The sequence below is a fragment of the Halichoerus grypus genome, chromosome 12 (assembly GCF_964656455.1).
Source record: "Halichoerus grypus chromosome 12, mHalGry1.hap1.1, whole genome shotgun sequence".
In the NCBI taxonomy this organism is placed as follows: Eukaryota; Metazoa; Chordata; class Mammalia; order Carnivora; family Phocidae; genus Halichoerus; species Halichoerus grypus.
In genome coordinates, this window is record NC_135723.1 from 52,146,866 (window position 1) to 52,162,842 (window position 15,977).

Genomic DNA, 15,977 nt, shown 5'->3' on the forward strand with positions numbered 1-15,977 from the left:
TCACTGAACCTAAACTTTTCTCATATTTTATATTGTGTTCGCTTTACTGACACCCTAAGAATATGATTTTATCACCCACTGGGTGATCTAGAGCATTCCATGAGAATTTCAACGAAGGCAGTAACAGTGGGGATGCACGGACAGCAGAAAATTTTAGAAGATAGAGTTGAAAGAACTTGGTGGCTATCTGGCAAAGGAGAGGGTCAGGGATTTGGATGTTTCTAGCTTAGAACCATGGGTAGATTAAAATAAAAGGACATAGGAAAAAAGCAATGGTAATGGAATGATAAGGGAAACATATGGTCAATCTAAAATGTAGATAAATTCTTATTGCATCACATCGAATCAGTTCAAAAGTAAGTTTCCTGGTGGTAGGAGAATTTTTTTTCTAAATTTATATAGACTAAGGTTGTATTTTTGAAAGTGGTGATTTAAATAACTTCCAGAACCTAATAGAGATTTAGAATAAAAAATTTACCTTGATATTATCTGGAGGTTTTGTTTTTGTTTTTGTTTTTGTTTTTTTTGGTAACAGACATTGTCTACTTACTTGGAGAAAGGCTGGTATTCATTACCAAATTGCAAGCTTTATAATTTTAGTCAATTATATATTATTGGTCATGCCTGCGAATGCCTTGAATTTCTTCAGCCAATGCCAATGATGAATGTGGGTAGATGATTTGAAAAAAATAAAGGAACTAAGTAGTTTCAGAGTCCTACTAAAGAACTCATTCCTGCTCTAGAATTCTGAAATCCCCTTCATTTACTCAACAAGTGTTCCTTTGACACAAACAAGCATACAAAATCTGTATGTAGTCCTGTTCTCTGCTTTGCTATGTGAAACATGTAATCCATTCTTTTTGTACTAGTGTGTCTTTGACCTGAAATTATATTGGAAAAAGCTGGAATTAAATGAAAGTACTAATGAAGTAAATTTCTTTTTGTCTTATTGCTAATCATGGTACCCTTTGGAATGTTGTCAATGACTATTAACAGAAGTAAAAGAAGATATTCAGACTAACTCAGGATGTGAATTCTCACAAAGAAATATGGCCTTTTCCATCCTCATTCTCCTTTTCATTTTTTTTCCTCCTCCTCTTCTTCCTCTTCTCTCCCTCCTCCCCTATGGGTATCAAATGCAAAAATATAAAAGGCAAATGGAGTTTGCTTCTCAGGTTCTTATACTTGGTGATCTGGCTGTCTCCTGACATTAGTCTTCTTTTTTTTTTTTTTTTTTTTCTCTGAGAAAACATCAGCGTGAAGACGGTGACCCTGTGCACTTGTTTTAGATGAGGGTAAACAGAAAACGATATTACTTGCCTGAATGGAGTAGACTATCCCATGGAGGAGAATAATAGCTGTCTTCTAGTTTCTGTTTTTCTAAAAAGACCAGTGAGAACTTAAAAGGAGAAAGACCTGGAGAGGGGGTGAAAGATGATTACCTTAAGGATTAGAGCTGTTACCCTGGTGAAGTCTGCAAATACTGTTTCTAAGTGATGGGTTCAATGTCTCTCAAGTAAAATGAATTTCAACTAAGGGATTAGCAGTAAATCTTTACCGGAAAATATCTCTCAGTTAGTTATCCATTATGATAGCATTATTTCAATAAAAATGGATATTGTTTCACTCATTAACCAGGCTGTCATATAAATATTATTTAAAAAGATCAGAAGAAATATACTATTTTTTGGAAAAGTTCAAATTGCTGAAATTTTATCACAAGTTTGGCTATTTTAAAATAAATTCATTAAAAATGATTTTTTTTAAATGAAACACAGCATTGTTCTGGCTTTCTTAGTGACTTCACAAATTGAAATATTTTAAGTATTTTGTCAAAAATTTGGTAGATACAGGTTTCATAGATGCCTTATAATTTGCTATATACTCTTGTTGGCATTTTTTATTTTTAAGAAGTAATCAAAAACACATTGTGAGCTCAAGGAACAGCATATATGCTTCAGGTTAACACGGTAATGGCTCTGACCTTTAACCCTGATGCAACTGTTCTATGCTAACAGCTCTTTGTGAAAGGACACCAAATACTGAAGAAATTGGAAAGGTTAACAAAGTTAGTGGACAAAATAAACTTGATACTGAGAATGAACTTTCACATGTAGCAAAAAAATAAACACTATTCTCTTAAGCTGATCATCAAAGGATGTTTAAGATGCCTATATATGCTTCTTAGTGCTAAGTTCATACTCTCTTTTGAGAATTGTTTATACAGAGGGTTACCAAATTCATAGTGAGTCAATTACTGTAAATTCATAAGAACTAATATGTATGGGATTATTTTAAAACAATTGAAGTCCCAGCACCACTGGGGTGGTAATCATACTTAGGAACTTGCTATATTTTTCAAGTCATTTTCATGACATCCAAGTATAAGAGGTATTCCTAACTTACTTATGTAGACTTGAGTTGAATTATTCCCCAATATAATTTATAGAATTTGGGTCCAAAATATAACCTGAATTCTTGGCTGCAACAAGGTAATATAAAGCCTGACTTCTGTTACTGACACATTTTAGAAGTTCACAACTCAGACTGACTCTACAATGGGAATTACATATCAGATTACTTTTGTAGAAATGGAAAAGAGCAAAGTTACTGCAAAACTGGTGTGTGATCACCAAGAACACAGTGTGGAAAGGTCATTTAAACAACACTGAAAAGATAGGTGTGTTTTTTACTAGTTACTGCTTATCATCTAAACTGTTTTATTAGCATTTCCTAAAAACCACATAATGTCCTAAAGATGTAAAGATGATTTCTCTCTCCTGTGCAAAAGTACCCCTTAAAGGAGATATCCCAGACTAAAACTCACCAAAGCACTCTTAATGTTATTTTTAGTAATGAGAAGTACAAGTTAGGAACTTTTTTTTATTTCTCACTGTATCAAGAAAATAATGTTTACATGAAAAGCAAAGCAAGAGACAGACAAGAATGGTCATATCTGGTTTTGCATTTAAAAGTCCAATCCTTGATGCTTAAAAAAATAAAACTTCAGGTGGTCTTATTTTTTAACTCAACAAAGTTCCACTTGTTATATAAGTCGTCTTACTAATTTATTGTTGGGCTTTGAAAAAGCTTCTCCATTTTGCCGGTCTTCCAAAGTATTGGTTGATGTGGCTAGCAGTCTTTCAGAAAACAGCAGGATTAACAGGGTATTTGCACACCTGCAAAGCTCATTTAATGACTAAAATTGCAAATGCTGTACAAGTAAAACAAAAAAAATGTATTTTTTAAGTTATTTAGTGACCACAGCTATATAACACTATTCAGACAACCAAGAATGTATGTCTATATATTATGTATCCCAAAACGTAGTTTTGATTGATTATTTTTCCATGTCAAATATTTTGATTTGCTGGAAAAGATGATAAAAAATCCTTAAGAGAAATGGACAACTTTATGAGAAAATGACTGAGCAGCAAGAGCAAGAAAGTGATCTTGAGAATCTTAAAGTCGGCAGATAAATTAGAGGAGAAGAGAGAACATATACATAAAGATGGTGAGCATGGCTGCTTTTCTTCTAAGGACTTGCATTCAGATGCATTGCATGCATACCTAGGCTAAATACATTAACTTCCCTGGAAAGTATTCTCTGGATGATTCACCCATCTTTCAGACATGTAATTTTTAGGCTTTTATTTATTGATCATTTGATTTTTTTTTTTGATCAAGAGATTTTCATTTTGATGATTCCTAGGTTTCTTGAAAATTCTCTCACTTCTCATAAGATCATTTAAACTGAGGGCTAAGTTGTCACCCAGACTGAGTATGGCTTTCTAAGGAGGTAATTTCTGAAGGGTTAACTGAGGTAGAGAAGGGTTAGGTATTAGGGACTAAAATTACAGCCAGAGCATTTGATACCATATAGGGATTCTACCTACTCCTCACTTCTGAGGCCCATGGCAGACATATGTGAATGAGCTAAGGATCTTGGATACACCCACAGAATCTTCCTTGATGCTGAGATCCAGGCAGCTACCATTAATCTCTTAAATTGGCTCAAATGGTGAAATCTATTTGCCATCCTGCATTAGATTCATATTCTAAGCTTTAATATTTACTCTTCCTCTCTTCCATGGAGATGATAACATCACTTTCTCCTTCATTGGCATGAGAACCAGTCCTAAAGAAGGGCTATATGAAGACATGGTGCAACTTTTCCTTCTAAAGCTTTAGGACTACCCATGATAAACCCATTTGGATTGAAAGAGACTTTATCAAAATTTCTCTAACAGATTATAATTTACTTCTAAATCATTATTGCTCATTCTGTGTTCACTGTCGCACAAAATGAGTTAATCATATTTTTGAGTTAATCTGAAATGGAATTCTTTTAAGATGTTGGGTTTTGTTTGTGAAAATGATTGTAGTTTATAGTACTGATATGATTTTACTGAGTGCAGGAATAAGAAATAAATGAGATTTCACATAAATAGATGAGTTTGATGCTATTGACTTAAGGAGAAAAATGATCCTCAAAGGGCTTAAAATTACAGCTGCTAGAAATCAGCATCTAATGAATTAATGTCCTGCTTATATTTTTCAAACTGGAAGCACTTTGCTACTTAAATTTTCAGCAATATTTGAGAATCAGTTTTCAACTCAGAAACTTTGGGCTTTGTAAATTGTGAATATAAGTGAATGGGTACTAAGTTATAGATGTGGCTGTAAATAAATGGAGATTTCTTGTGAGTATGAGGGCACATCTGCAAATTGTAGATTCAGCCTCTCTCTGTTTTCCCCAGTGTGACTCACTCAGTCATCACCTGGTTTGCGTTATTACTGACTCCCAACAATGTGAAACACTCAAACAGTTGGGATTCCTTTTGGAATACATACAAACAACACAAATATTCCAATTCAGATTATGTGGTTGGGCCTAAGACTGTTTTGAAGACAGGGAGGAAAAACCTGAAGGCTGTCTGTGGCTACGGGGTGTGGTGTTGTGGGGTTGGTGGTACAGTTCTAGGGTGTTAGTTAATACAGGAAGGTACTCAAGTTACATCCAGTGTAACATACCAAACTTGGAAAATCTCTCTCCCTCTTTTTCTTTTCTCTTTCTCTCTCCTTCCCTCCCTACCCCCCTCCCCTCCCCTCCACCCCACCCCACCTCACCCTTTCTCTCTCTTTCCATAGCAATTGCTAGCTAACCTTCCTGACAATGTAACCTGAGGTAGGTTACTTGGGGTAAACCAGAACATCATTTCTCTGCATTTTTTTTTGTCCTTACAATCAAACCCATGTCAAGTCTAAATAAAAGCTCATTCTGACTATCAATATTTATTTTATTTAGTTCTGTATAAGCTGCAGTGCCTGCTCATCTCTTCTTACCAAAACTCTTAAACTCCTCCACTTTGATCACCACAAAATTTGCTGTGGATAGAAGCCTTTCATTATGCTGCCTTTGTTTTCTAATTTTTTGGACTTTTAAAATTTGAAAATAATTCCAATTCACCACTTTAAAGTGTACAATTCAGTGGTTTTTAGTATATTCACAAAGTTGTCCAGCCATCACCACTATCTAACTCCAGTACGTGTTTGTCATCCCAGAAAGAAGCCCTGTGACCATTAGCAGTTACTCCCCATTCTCCCCTCTTCCCAGCCTCTGGCAACCATTAATCTACTTTCTGTCTCTATGGATTTGCCTAGACTGAATACTTCATATAAATGGAATCATAAAATAGGTGGCCTTTTGTGACTGGCTTCTTTCACTAGGCATAATATTTTCAACATTCATCCATGGCTGAATAATATTCCATTGTATGGATATAATACATTTTCTTTATCCATTTATCATTTGATGGACATTTCAGGGGAAATGTTTTTCCTTTTCTCTCTTCTTAGTTTTCTCTCTCTTTTTTGCCTCATGTTATTCTAGTTTTTGTTCTCCTTAGATATTTGTTACAGGTTATTTAATTTCACACATTGAAAATCCTTCTATTAACTTCTAAATTAATGCTTCTCAAACTTCAATGTGTATATAAAACATATAGGGCTCCTTTTATTTTTTTTGAAAATTTATTTATTTTAGAGAGGGAGAGTGCAAGTGGGGGTAGGAGCAGAGGGAGAGGGAGAGAGAGAATCTCAAGCAGACTCCACACTGACCATGGTGCCCGACGGGGGAATTGATCTCACGACCCTAAGATCATAACCTGAGCCGAAATCAAGAGTCCGACACTTAACTGACTGAGCCACCCAGGTGCCCCAGGGCCTCTTTAAAAATGCAGACTCTGATTCAGTAGGTCAAGGAGTAAGCCCGTGATTCTGCATTTAACAGGTTCCCAGGTGATACTGATGCTGCTAATCCATAGACTACAACTTGTGTACCAAGGATTCTGACTGTATGTTCCATTGAAAGAGAATATTCTAAATAGTCTAGTTCATGCCAGGCACACTTGTAGATGCTGTCACAAATTTTATATTTATCTAAATATTTCATTAACAGCTATTTAATACATGCCCAACTACTTTCACATAGTATTTAAGCAAGGTGTAGTTTAAAACAAAGGTTGGCAACCTAAGACCTGTGATTCTTGCCTGCCACCTGTTTTTGTAAATAAAACTTTATTAGAACATAGCCACACACATTCATTTGCATGTTGTCTATGGCTGCTTTAGACCACAACAGCAGAGTTGAGTAACTCTTACAGAAACAATATGGCTTGCTAATTGTGACAAAGACCACATGGTTTACAAAGCCTGATATAACTACTCTCTAGCCCTTTACAGGAAAAAAATTGCCCACCCCTGGCTTAAAGACTTCCTATGTTATGAAACAATTTAAATCAATTTACTAAAGCACAAATCTATGCATAGACTAAAGAACTTAGGATATAGAACTGCAATAATCACTAAGCACATTTCATCAAGATGAAATTGATGTTCGTCAAGAACTTTCATACAGTACCACTTTTTTAAAATTTTTTTATTGTTATGTTAATCACCATCATTAGTTTTAGATGTAGTGTTCCATGATTCATTGTTTGTGCATAACACCCAGTGCTCCATGCAGAACGTGCCCTCTTTAATACCCATCACCAGGCTAACCCATCCTCCCACCCTCCTCCCCTCTAGAACCCTCAGTTTGTTTTTCAGAGTCCATTGTCTCTCGTGGTTCGTCTCCCCCTCCGATTTCCCCCCCTTCATTCTTCCCCTCCTGCTATCTTCTTCTTTTTTTTTTTTCTTAACATATATTGCATTATTTGTTTCAGAGGTACAGATCTGAGATTCAACAGTCTTGCACAATTCACAGCACTTACCAGAGCACATACCCTCCCCAGTGTCTATCACCCAGTCACCCCATCCCTCCCACCCCACCCCCCACTCCAGCAACCCTCAGTTTGTTTCCTGAGATTAAGAATTCCTCATATCAGTGAGGTCATAACATACAGTACCACTTTTTAATGAGAGTACAACCAAAGGATAAAAGTATAGTCAATATTTTCAACTACTTGAACATTTAAAGTTTGGTTTAACTCAACAATCTGTTAATTCTGTGAATGCACCCAAGGAGCTGAGTATGACTGGAAAAAAAAAGCAATTGTCACACAATAATTTTATGATCACTAAACTCAACTAGACCCTTAATGAATCACAGAAATTAATTCTCGAATCTATTTGCATTCCCACACTCCTAGATGACTATCCATGCCTTTTCCTCAAACTTTCAACACCTCATATTTCCATTTTCAGTCTTAAGTGAGGACCACTTGTTTTCTACTAAAAAAATAAAATCTATCAGAAGAGAACTTCTATTTGTTCTTGTCACTACATTCTCTCTTACCTCATCTCAGCTCCAAACTCTGGTTTTGTTGTTACACCAGATGAATTTTTTGTCCTCTTCACAAAGACCAGTCTCTTCACTTGTGCACACCACATCCTTACCTTTATCACCTACTTCAGGACATCATGGCAGCACTTTTTTCTTGCTCCTGCTTTGTCAAATTTGGCCACTCTACCGGATTTTTCCCATCATTACACAAACATGTTCTTATTTCTTTCATCTTAAAATAAAAGAAAGACTAAACTTTCTTGACTCCACTTGCCTCTTCATAAGTGTCCATTTTCTTTCCTTCCCTTGACAGCAAATGTCTTTGAAAGAGATGTCTATACTTAGTCTCCAGATTTCTTCTTCCATTCTCTGTTAAGCCTGCCTTAAGATTTTATCCCAATGCTTACCCTGAAATTGTTCTTGTTAGGGCCACCGTGATCTTCCCAATACAAATTTCAATGGCCATTCTCAATTGCAAATTTGTCAATGGCCGTTTACACAGCTGAGCAGTCACTTATTTTGTAATGTATTCATCCCTTGGTGTCTAAAACTCACACTCTTCTTATCTTCCTTCTATTACTCTAACCATCCCCACCCCACTCCTTTTGCTATTTTCTTTTCATTTACTTGACCTCCAAATATGGATCCTCTTCCTTTCTTTATCTACACTCAATCATTTCATGAATCATGGTTTATAATAGCACGTTTATGAGGATGGCTTCAAGATTTGTATCTCCAGCCCAAACTTCTCTATAACTCTGGAGTTTTAAATCCAACTGTCCACATACCATCTCCATTTAGATATCCAGTGGGCATCTCAAACTTAATGTGCCCACAACTAAATTGCTGACTTTCTCTTTCACCCTAAACCTTATCCTTCTGTCTTACTTATCTCAATGAATGGTAATTTCATTTTTACAGTTGCTCAAACTGAAGAGCTTGGAATGATTCCTGATTCTTCTTTCTTTCACACCCCATATCCAATCCATCAAAACATCCTGTCAACACTTGCTTTAAGATACATCTGGAATCCAACCACATTTCTTCACTTCATAGCCACCATCCTTGTCCATTCTACCACCATCTCTCACCTGGATTATTGTTATAGCGTTGTGATGAGTATTCCTGCTTTCTGTTCTTTTCATCCTTTACTATTTTCACTGCAGCAGCCAATGATACCATTAGAATACCTTGGCATTCTATACATCCTTCAATGACTTTCCATTTCACTCAGAGTAAAAGCCAATGTGTTTCCTATGGACTATAAGGAGCTATGCACCATCTATATGACTTATCCCCTACTCCTCTCCTCTTGTTCACTCAACTCAACAGCCTTCACCTCTTTGCTTTTTCATGAACCTGCCAGTCATATTTATGCCACGGAGCCTTTGTATTTTTAGTTCTGTTTGCCTGGAATATTCCCATGATATTCACATGGCTCCTTCCTTTATCTCCTCAGGTTTTAATTCTTTTCCTCTTAGGACTTCCTCCCTCATCTTACTTCCCTGATTTAATGTTCTCCATAGCGTTTATGACTCCTGAACTGACAATTTCTACCTGGGTTATTTTGATTACTGTCTCTGTCTTTCCACTGAAATGTAAGCTTAATGAGTTCAGGGATTTTTTCATTGTGTTTACTGTTTTAAACCATAGAACTAGAGACTCGAAACCTATGACTTCTGGATGAGAAGAGTTTCTCTGGATAAAGCAATTTCAACCCAATGTTATCTCTCCCGAAGTCAACATCACTCCCTCAGGGTGATATTATCTGTCACTTGTCATTCTTTTTTTTTTTTTCTCCTCCTTTGCTCTACTAGATTAAAAGAAAGTAGTGCTGACTTTTGCCATCATTCAGAAATACTGTGTTGTTACAGTGCTTTTCCCCACAAAATGTCTTCTTATGTCTTGGATTAACAGTTACCAGTGCAGCTCTCTGTCTGCCTTTGAGTTGCTTTAGCCAGAGAAACTCCTGTCATTATCTCAAAACATTGTCATGTTCTGATTAAAACAAACAAAAAAAGAAGCTTTTATTCCATAGAGAAGTCCTCTTTAGAAAGAGGTTAGTTATTACAAGGGAGCATTGTAGATTTGAAAATTCATTTCCCATTTTCAGAAAACAAAGATAGCTTTTTTCAATATCCATGAAAGTTAAAAAATCATCTTTTAAATCCTCTCCCAGAGGGGTTTATACCCATTCCATTTTGCCTTATTCTGACTCTTTAATCTCTACCTATTGACAGAAGAAATCCCATTCAAACTCCGTGGAGCAGTTGTAAATTTGTTGCTAACTCTGCCTTTATAAAATCTAGGTATTTAACATCTTGTTAGTAAGATTAATATGTAAATATATTTTATGTTTATAATTATTATATATTTAGATTCGTCTTGTAATTAGAAAATACTGTAAACTTTGCCCTCAAAAAAGTCTGATCTAAAAATTAAGACTAAATAATAAGTCGGACTTCCTGTTAAATTGCTCTCTTGCTTTGAGGAACTTTGCCAGCACAAAGAACCAGTCCCCAGTAGCCCCAGATAGTGGCTTTTGGCTAAACATCAAATGATTAACATTATTCATATGTATTCCAAAATACAAAAGCTGGCTATACTTCATACTGAATATAGAATTGTGCTATTTAATATTTTTAAATATTACCAAGGGATTTGATATTTTTTAAATTGATGCTGTAGCACAATTATTTTTTTATATTGTGCCATGGATTCTTTGGTTCTACATAGAATTGTATTTATATTGAACTCTAAATCTCACCTTTTTATATGCATATATAATTATGTGACTTCTCTATTCATTTTTTTACTTCCATGTGCCATCATGCTTTTCTCCCATCTTGTAACAGGGGAATAAATAGGCCCTTTCTCCAAATGTGAGACTTTGATAGTGTCCGTTGGTTCCATTTTTTTCTTATGTCCTAAAAGATTTTATTCCATCAAGTGTTCCTCTGGGCCACCTGTCTTTATAAAGAATCCCTCTTTTTATTTTATTTATTTATTTTTATTGTTATGTTATGTTAATCACCATACATTACATCATTAGTTTTTTTTAAAAATTTTTTATTGTTATGTTAATCCCCATACATTACATCATTAGTTTTAGATGTAGTGTTCCATGATTCATTGTTTGTGCATAACACCCAGTGCTCCATGCAGAATGTGCCCTCTTTAATACCCATCACCAGGCTAACCCATTCCTCCACCCCCCTCCCCTCTAGAACCCTCAGTTTGTTTCTCAGAGTCCATAGTCTCTAATGGTTCGTCTCCCCCTCCGATTTCCCCCCCTTCATTCTTCCCCTCCTGCTATCTTCTTCTTCTTCTTCTTTTTTTAACGTATAATGTATTATTTGTTTCAGAGGTACAGGTCTGTGATTCAACAGTCTTACACAATTCACAGCGCTCACCATAGTACATACCCTCCCCAATGTCTATCACCCAGCCACCCCATCCCTCCCACCCCCCACCACTCCAGCAATCCTCAGTTTGTTTCCTGAGATTAAGAATTCCTCATATCAGTGAGGTCATATGATACATGTCTTTCTCTGATTGACTTATTTCGCTCAGCATAATACCCTCCAGTTCCATCCACGTTGTTGCAAATGGCAAGATTTCATTCCCTCTTTTTAATCTAAAGTCTATGATACTTTCAATTAAAGAAAACAATAATTCCTGTTCCCTTTTAGTCCTTTATGACACAAACATAACTCTTTTAATGTTTTTTCAATTAAAGTACATTTGCCTCATACCTGGAGTTTAATTTGCTAAGTCTTAAGGACTAATTTTAAAATCCATTTACTGATTTTGAGGTTAGAGAACATCCTAAGTGGAAGAGGTGACTTGTGGGCCAGTTTACGGTGTAGATGGTGATAGTAAGTAATAGATTTTAATTGTGCTTTACATTTTATAAGTCACTTTTAGAAGCATTGGTTTATTCATTATTGGAGATTCCTACATAGTTCTGTTCCAAGCAGATTTTAGTTTATAATTGTTATTGATTTTTAAAATTCTTTTCAGTAAAAGGGGGTATTTTAGGTATATTAATGGGAATAGAAAAAATCTTCTGTGTATTTTCAGTCTAGAATTATCTTAAAAATGTCTGTCATCTATCATCTACTTACTATTTCTGTTTTTTCATTACTTACTCTTTCACTGATGTCTGTCTAGGAATCTAAAAAAAGAACTTTTTGTAAAAGACCTTATAAAAACTTTCCAATAACTCCTTAATCACCAAATTCACTTTTAGTCCACATTCTTTTCTCATATTGTTAAAATTTTTTGATATTGTTGAAATTAATCTCCTCTCAGAAATCTTTTCTCTTGACTTTTTGCACGAGAGTCTCCTGTATCTTTCTCTACGTCTGGCTGTTTCAACAACAAATGTTCTGGGATCTTTCATCTTCTATTCAAGATTTTATCCTTGACTTCTTATAACTCTTTGGTGATGTCCTCAACCAATGGACAGCCCTTTCATGAATCTGCATCTCTGGTGCTGGTTTTGTTTGTTTTTGTCAAGGTTCCAATTGATCCTGACAGCTACCTGAATCCTATTTGTAAATTTTGCATGCCCCCATCTAAACTTGTTTCTGTCTTACCAGTCCAGTTTTCTTATTTCTAATAATGGTCCACCATTCCCCAAGTCATTCAGGTCTGAAATTTTAATCATTTAAATTTTTCTAGGGTCCTTTGTTAGACTTATCACTGTCTCCTGGCTGTATTCCTTTATTCAAACATCAACTGCCCTGACTATTCTCTCTTAATTTCTATCTAAAATTATTGCAACAGCCTCTTAATTTTTTTTGTACCTCTAATTTTATTCTCTAATTGCCCATATATTCATCTACTCAAATTATGTTTCTGGTTTTAGATCACATATCTAGACTCATGGACCCAGTCTCCTGAAACTCATCTTTGCAGCCTTGGCATTTTGAGAGAATATGAATGTTAGTCTCTTTAACCTTGTATGTCCCAAATATATCTATTCATCTTCCATGAAAACTTCCCTGATCATTGTGTTTGGAAAAGATTCCTCTCCCATCTGAACTTGCGCATAATATCGTCATATTCTGGCTGACTTTGCTGTATATGTTGTATAATTACTATTTATTGTAGGATTATAAAGTCACAGGAGACAGATCTCAGACTTAGTTATTTTTATATATCCTATAGTGACTATTTCAGTGCTTTAGATATCATAGGTACATGAGAACTGTTGAATGAATAAATTGCAATCAAATATGCATTACTTTTATACCACAGTTGTTTTATACAGCATCGTAAGAGTCTTTTCATTCTCTAAGTATGAAAGATAATTAATCAGTATAGCATCACATAGTGTATGAATCATAATTTTGTTACGGGCATATGATTTTATAGCTTTAAATTTTATGGGAATCTTTATATAATTTAAAAAGGACACAAGTAAAGGGGGGGAGAAGACCATTATCCTGGGAGTTTTCTTAAAATGCATAGAGCAAAAGGACTGAATTTGGCATCACAGACCATTGCGCTCCCATCCTCCCTCACAACTGCTATCACACACCCACAACTGCCCCCCCCCCACCCCGCCAAATCTTGTACATGAAACTTTAGAAGTCCCAGGTATAAATCTACAGAAATCTATCCCACTCTTCAGAAACAAAGTAATACTGGTCATTATGTTGCTGAATGCCATCATATTATATGGTGTTAAATGATATAGTGTTGGTTGTATATTCTACATATGATTTCCAAGAGTTATATATTACATTTTTTTCAGGAGAAAAATCCTACAATTGTTTTCTTTTTAATATTTCATGTTAAATCAAAAGATACTTCAACAGACTATGTTGCAAAGGGAGCTATTTTGAATGTAAACTGAAGCAAAATTAATTAGAAGTTGCTGAAATGCTAGAGAAATAATCCTAATTTTAAATGGGCTCCATGTGATGTTTGATTTCATTACTGACAAATTTAGAATGAACTTCATTTATTATGCCGTGAATGTTCATTATTTTTGCAATGTATTGCACACACATTTCCATTCCTTCCAACCTATTTTTTAGTCTCAGCATTTCTATTTTGACGTTAGAAAAATATACAACCAAAATCTATAAGACTTTGATTAAATGTTGATACAGCTGATTTCAACACAGCCAAAGCCAGTGACCATACATGGAATCTAAACAACAGCTAGTAATTACAATGTCAAAGGCATGTATACACTGTGAGTTATGTTTCATTGTCTGGCATGCAAATATAGTCTCCGTTTCCTTTACACTATGTCCAAAGTATAAAGAAAGCCAACCAAAGAGTTCCGTTTCGTTTACACAAAAGAACAAGGTTCAATCATGTTTGATAAGTTGCAAATTACTGGTAATACCACAAGTGTTGTTACAGCTGCTAAGAATGGTCAGGAGGATGTACAAAATACAGCAAAGGCATGAATCAAAAGAAAAAACCTAAACAAGTTTGAATGATGGTGTATAGTATGGCTAAGTTTAACTCCGCTTGGGGCCTGGAAATGCCATATTGGGTGCAGCGTGAGGTGCCTCGTATGGAATCTGGCCTTGCGCAGATCGGCTGGGCTTTCAACTCTCTCCATGCAACGAAGTGGCCCTTCTCGTTTGCATGCAAGCATAGCATTTACAAATCAAAATTCTTACAGTTTTATAATGTAAGACCTGAGCCACCAGGGACAAAGAAAAGGAATAAAGAGGGAGAAAACATTCTGAGACAGTAAGAAGCAATCTGAATTTTTCTCAACAAAACTAAAACCCCTTTCTAAGAATCAGACCAAGTTGGCATATTAAAAGAAAAAAAACCAAAACACTACACTTTCCTGGGAACCTGAATAGGTGAAATACGAGGGTTTTTTTAAGTCTCTGATTCATGTTGGAATTTAATTCAGTGAGCATTTATTAAATCCTATCATATGCTGCATCTTCTCATTTCATATACTTTAACCTCTGTTCCCCTCCTCACCAATCCAATCAGCAATTCAGGAAGACGTGTTTTAGAATGGGAAGAGGGCTAAACAAAGCATTGGGGTGATGAAAAAGACTCATAAATGATATTTCCTATCTCTTGTTGAATGCCGGCAACCTGTAAAACTTTCTGAGCTTCCTGGGCCCTCATTTGTGTGCATATAAAATGAAAAGGAATGAATAGCATCAGAAGTTGCAGACAGATGACCCTAGAGCTAAGTGTGGCCTGCAGACATGTTGGGTTGGATCCACAATTCGAATTAGGTTTCAATACTTAAAAGCAAGGACATTTTATATAAAGTTCCAGATTTCCGACTTCACTTGAAAAAAAAAAATTGTAAAATCTGCCACTAGTGGGCTGGCATTTCCACATAGCATCAGCCGGGTGCTGCTGAGTAGCAGTGGCCTCTTATGTCGATAGAGCAGGCAGTCTCCTCTTGAGGACGGGTCTTAGAGAGGTAATTTAGGAACCTGTTCTACCCTCAAATGACCATTGTCTTCTCTGAAATTTCTAAAACCACTTTTTAAATTTTGTTTTCAGAGTCATCTATTTCTGACTAATGTTGTGCTATATTTATAACAATACAGATAGAAGTTATTTATGTCTAATGAAAGCAATTCTAGAGTAGTACCCCACTTTGTAGTTATGATACCATTATTACCACTACTAGCAGGAATATTAGTAATAATAGCAAATATTTAATGATGACGAAGTTTGTGTCTGGCAAAACTCTGAGTGCTTCCACAGGGATTAACTGAAAAAATGCTTACAATAACCTGTTATAATGTAATCTTAGGACAGGACGTTACATTCTAAACCAGTGGTTCTCAAACCTGAGCATGCATTAGAGCCATCTGAGGGCTTGTTAAAACATAGGTTTCCAGGTGCCAATATAAGGTTCGAGAGAGGAAACTATGATAGAATCAGCAAAACAATCACAAAAATATATTAAAACTCTTCATTTACATTGCTTTGCATTTTTTAGATGATGTATTTAACATTTAAGCTTAAAGTTAAAAGAAACAGAGCTTGAAGGTCACACTTGATCCATCACGGATGTGATTTGTGCAAAGAAGAAAACAGAGCACCAACACTGAACCCACACACTAGAGGCTGGCAAACTATTGCTGAGGTCGGAAATGGCCATGGCCTGTATTTGCACAGACCATGAACTAAGAATGATTTTTACATTTTAAAGGGGTATAAAAAGAAGGAGAAG

The 15,977-nt window shown here is 35.6% G+C and overlaps 1 protein-coding gene across 1 annotated transcript in view; it reads left to right on the plus strand.

Annotated features, from left to right (window-relative positions):
• Window positions 1-15,977, plus strand: part of LOC118548991 (uncharacterized) — a 376,392-nt gene that overhangs the window by 191,252 nt on the left and 169,163 nt on the right. The gene's annotated exons all lie outside the window — the stretch shown is intronic.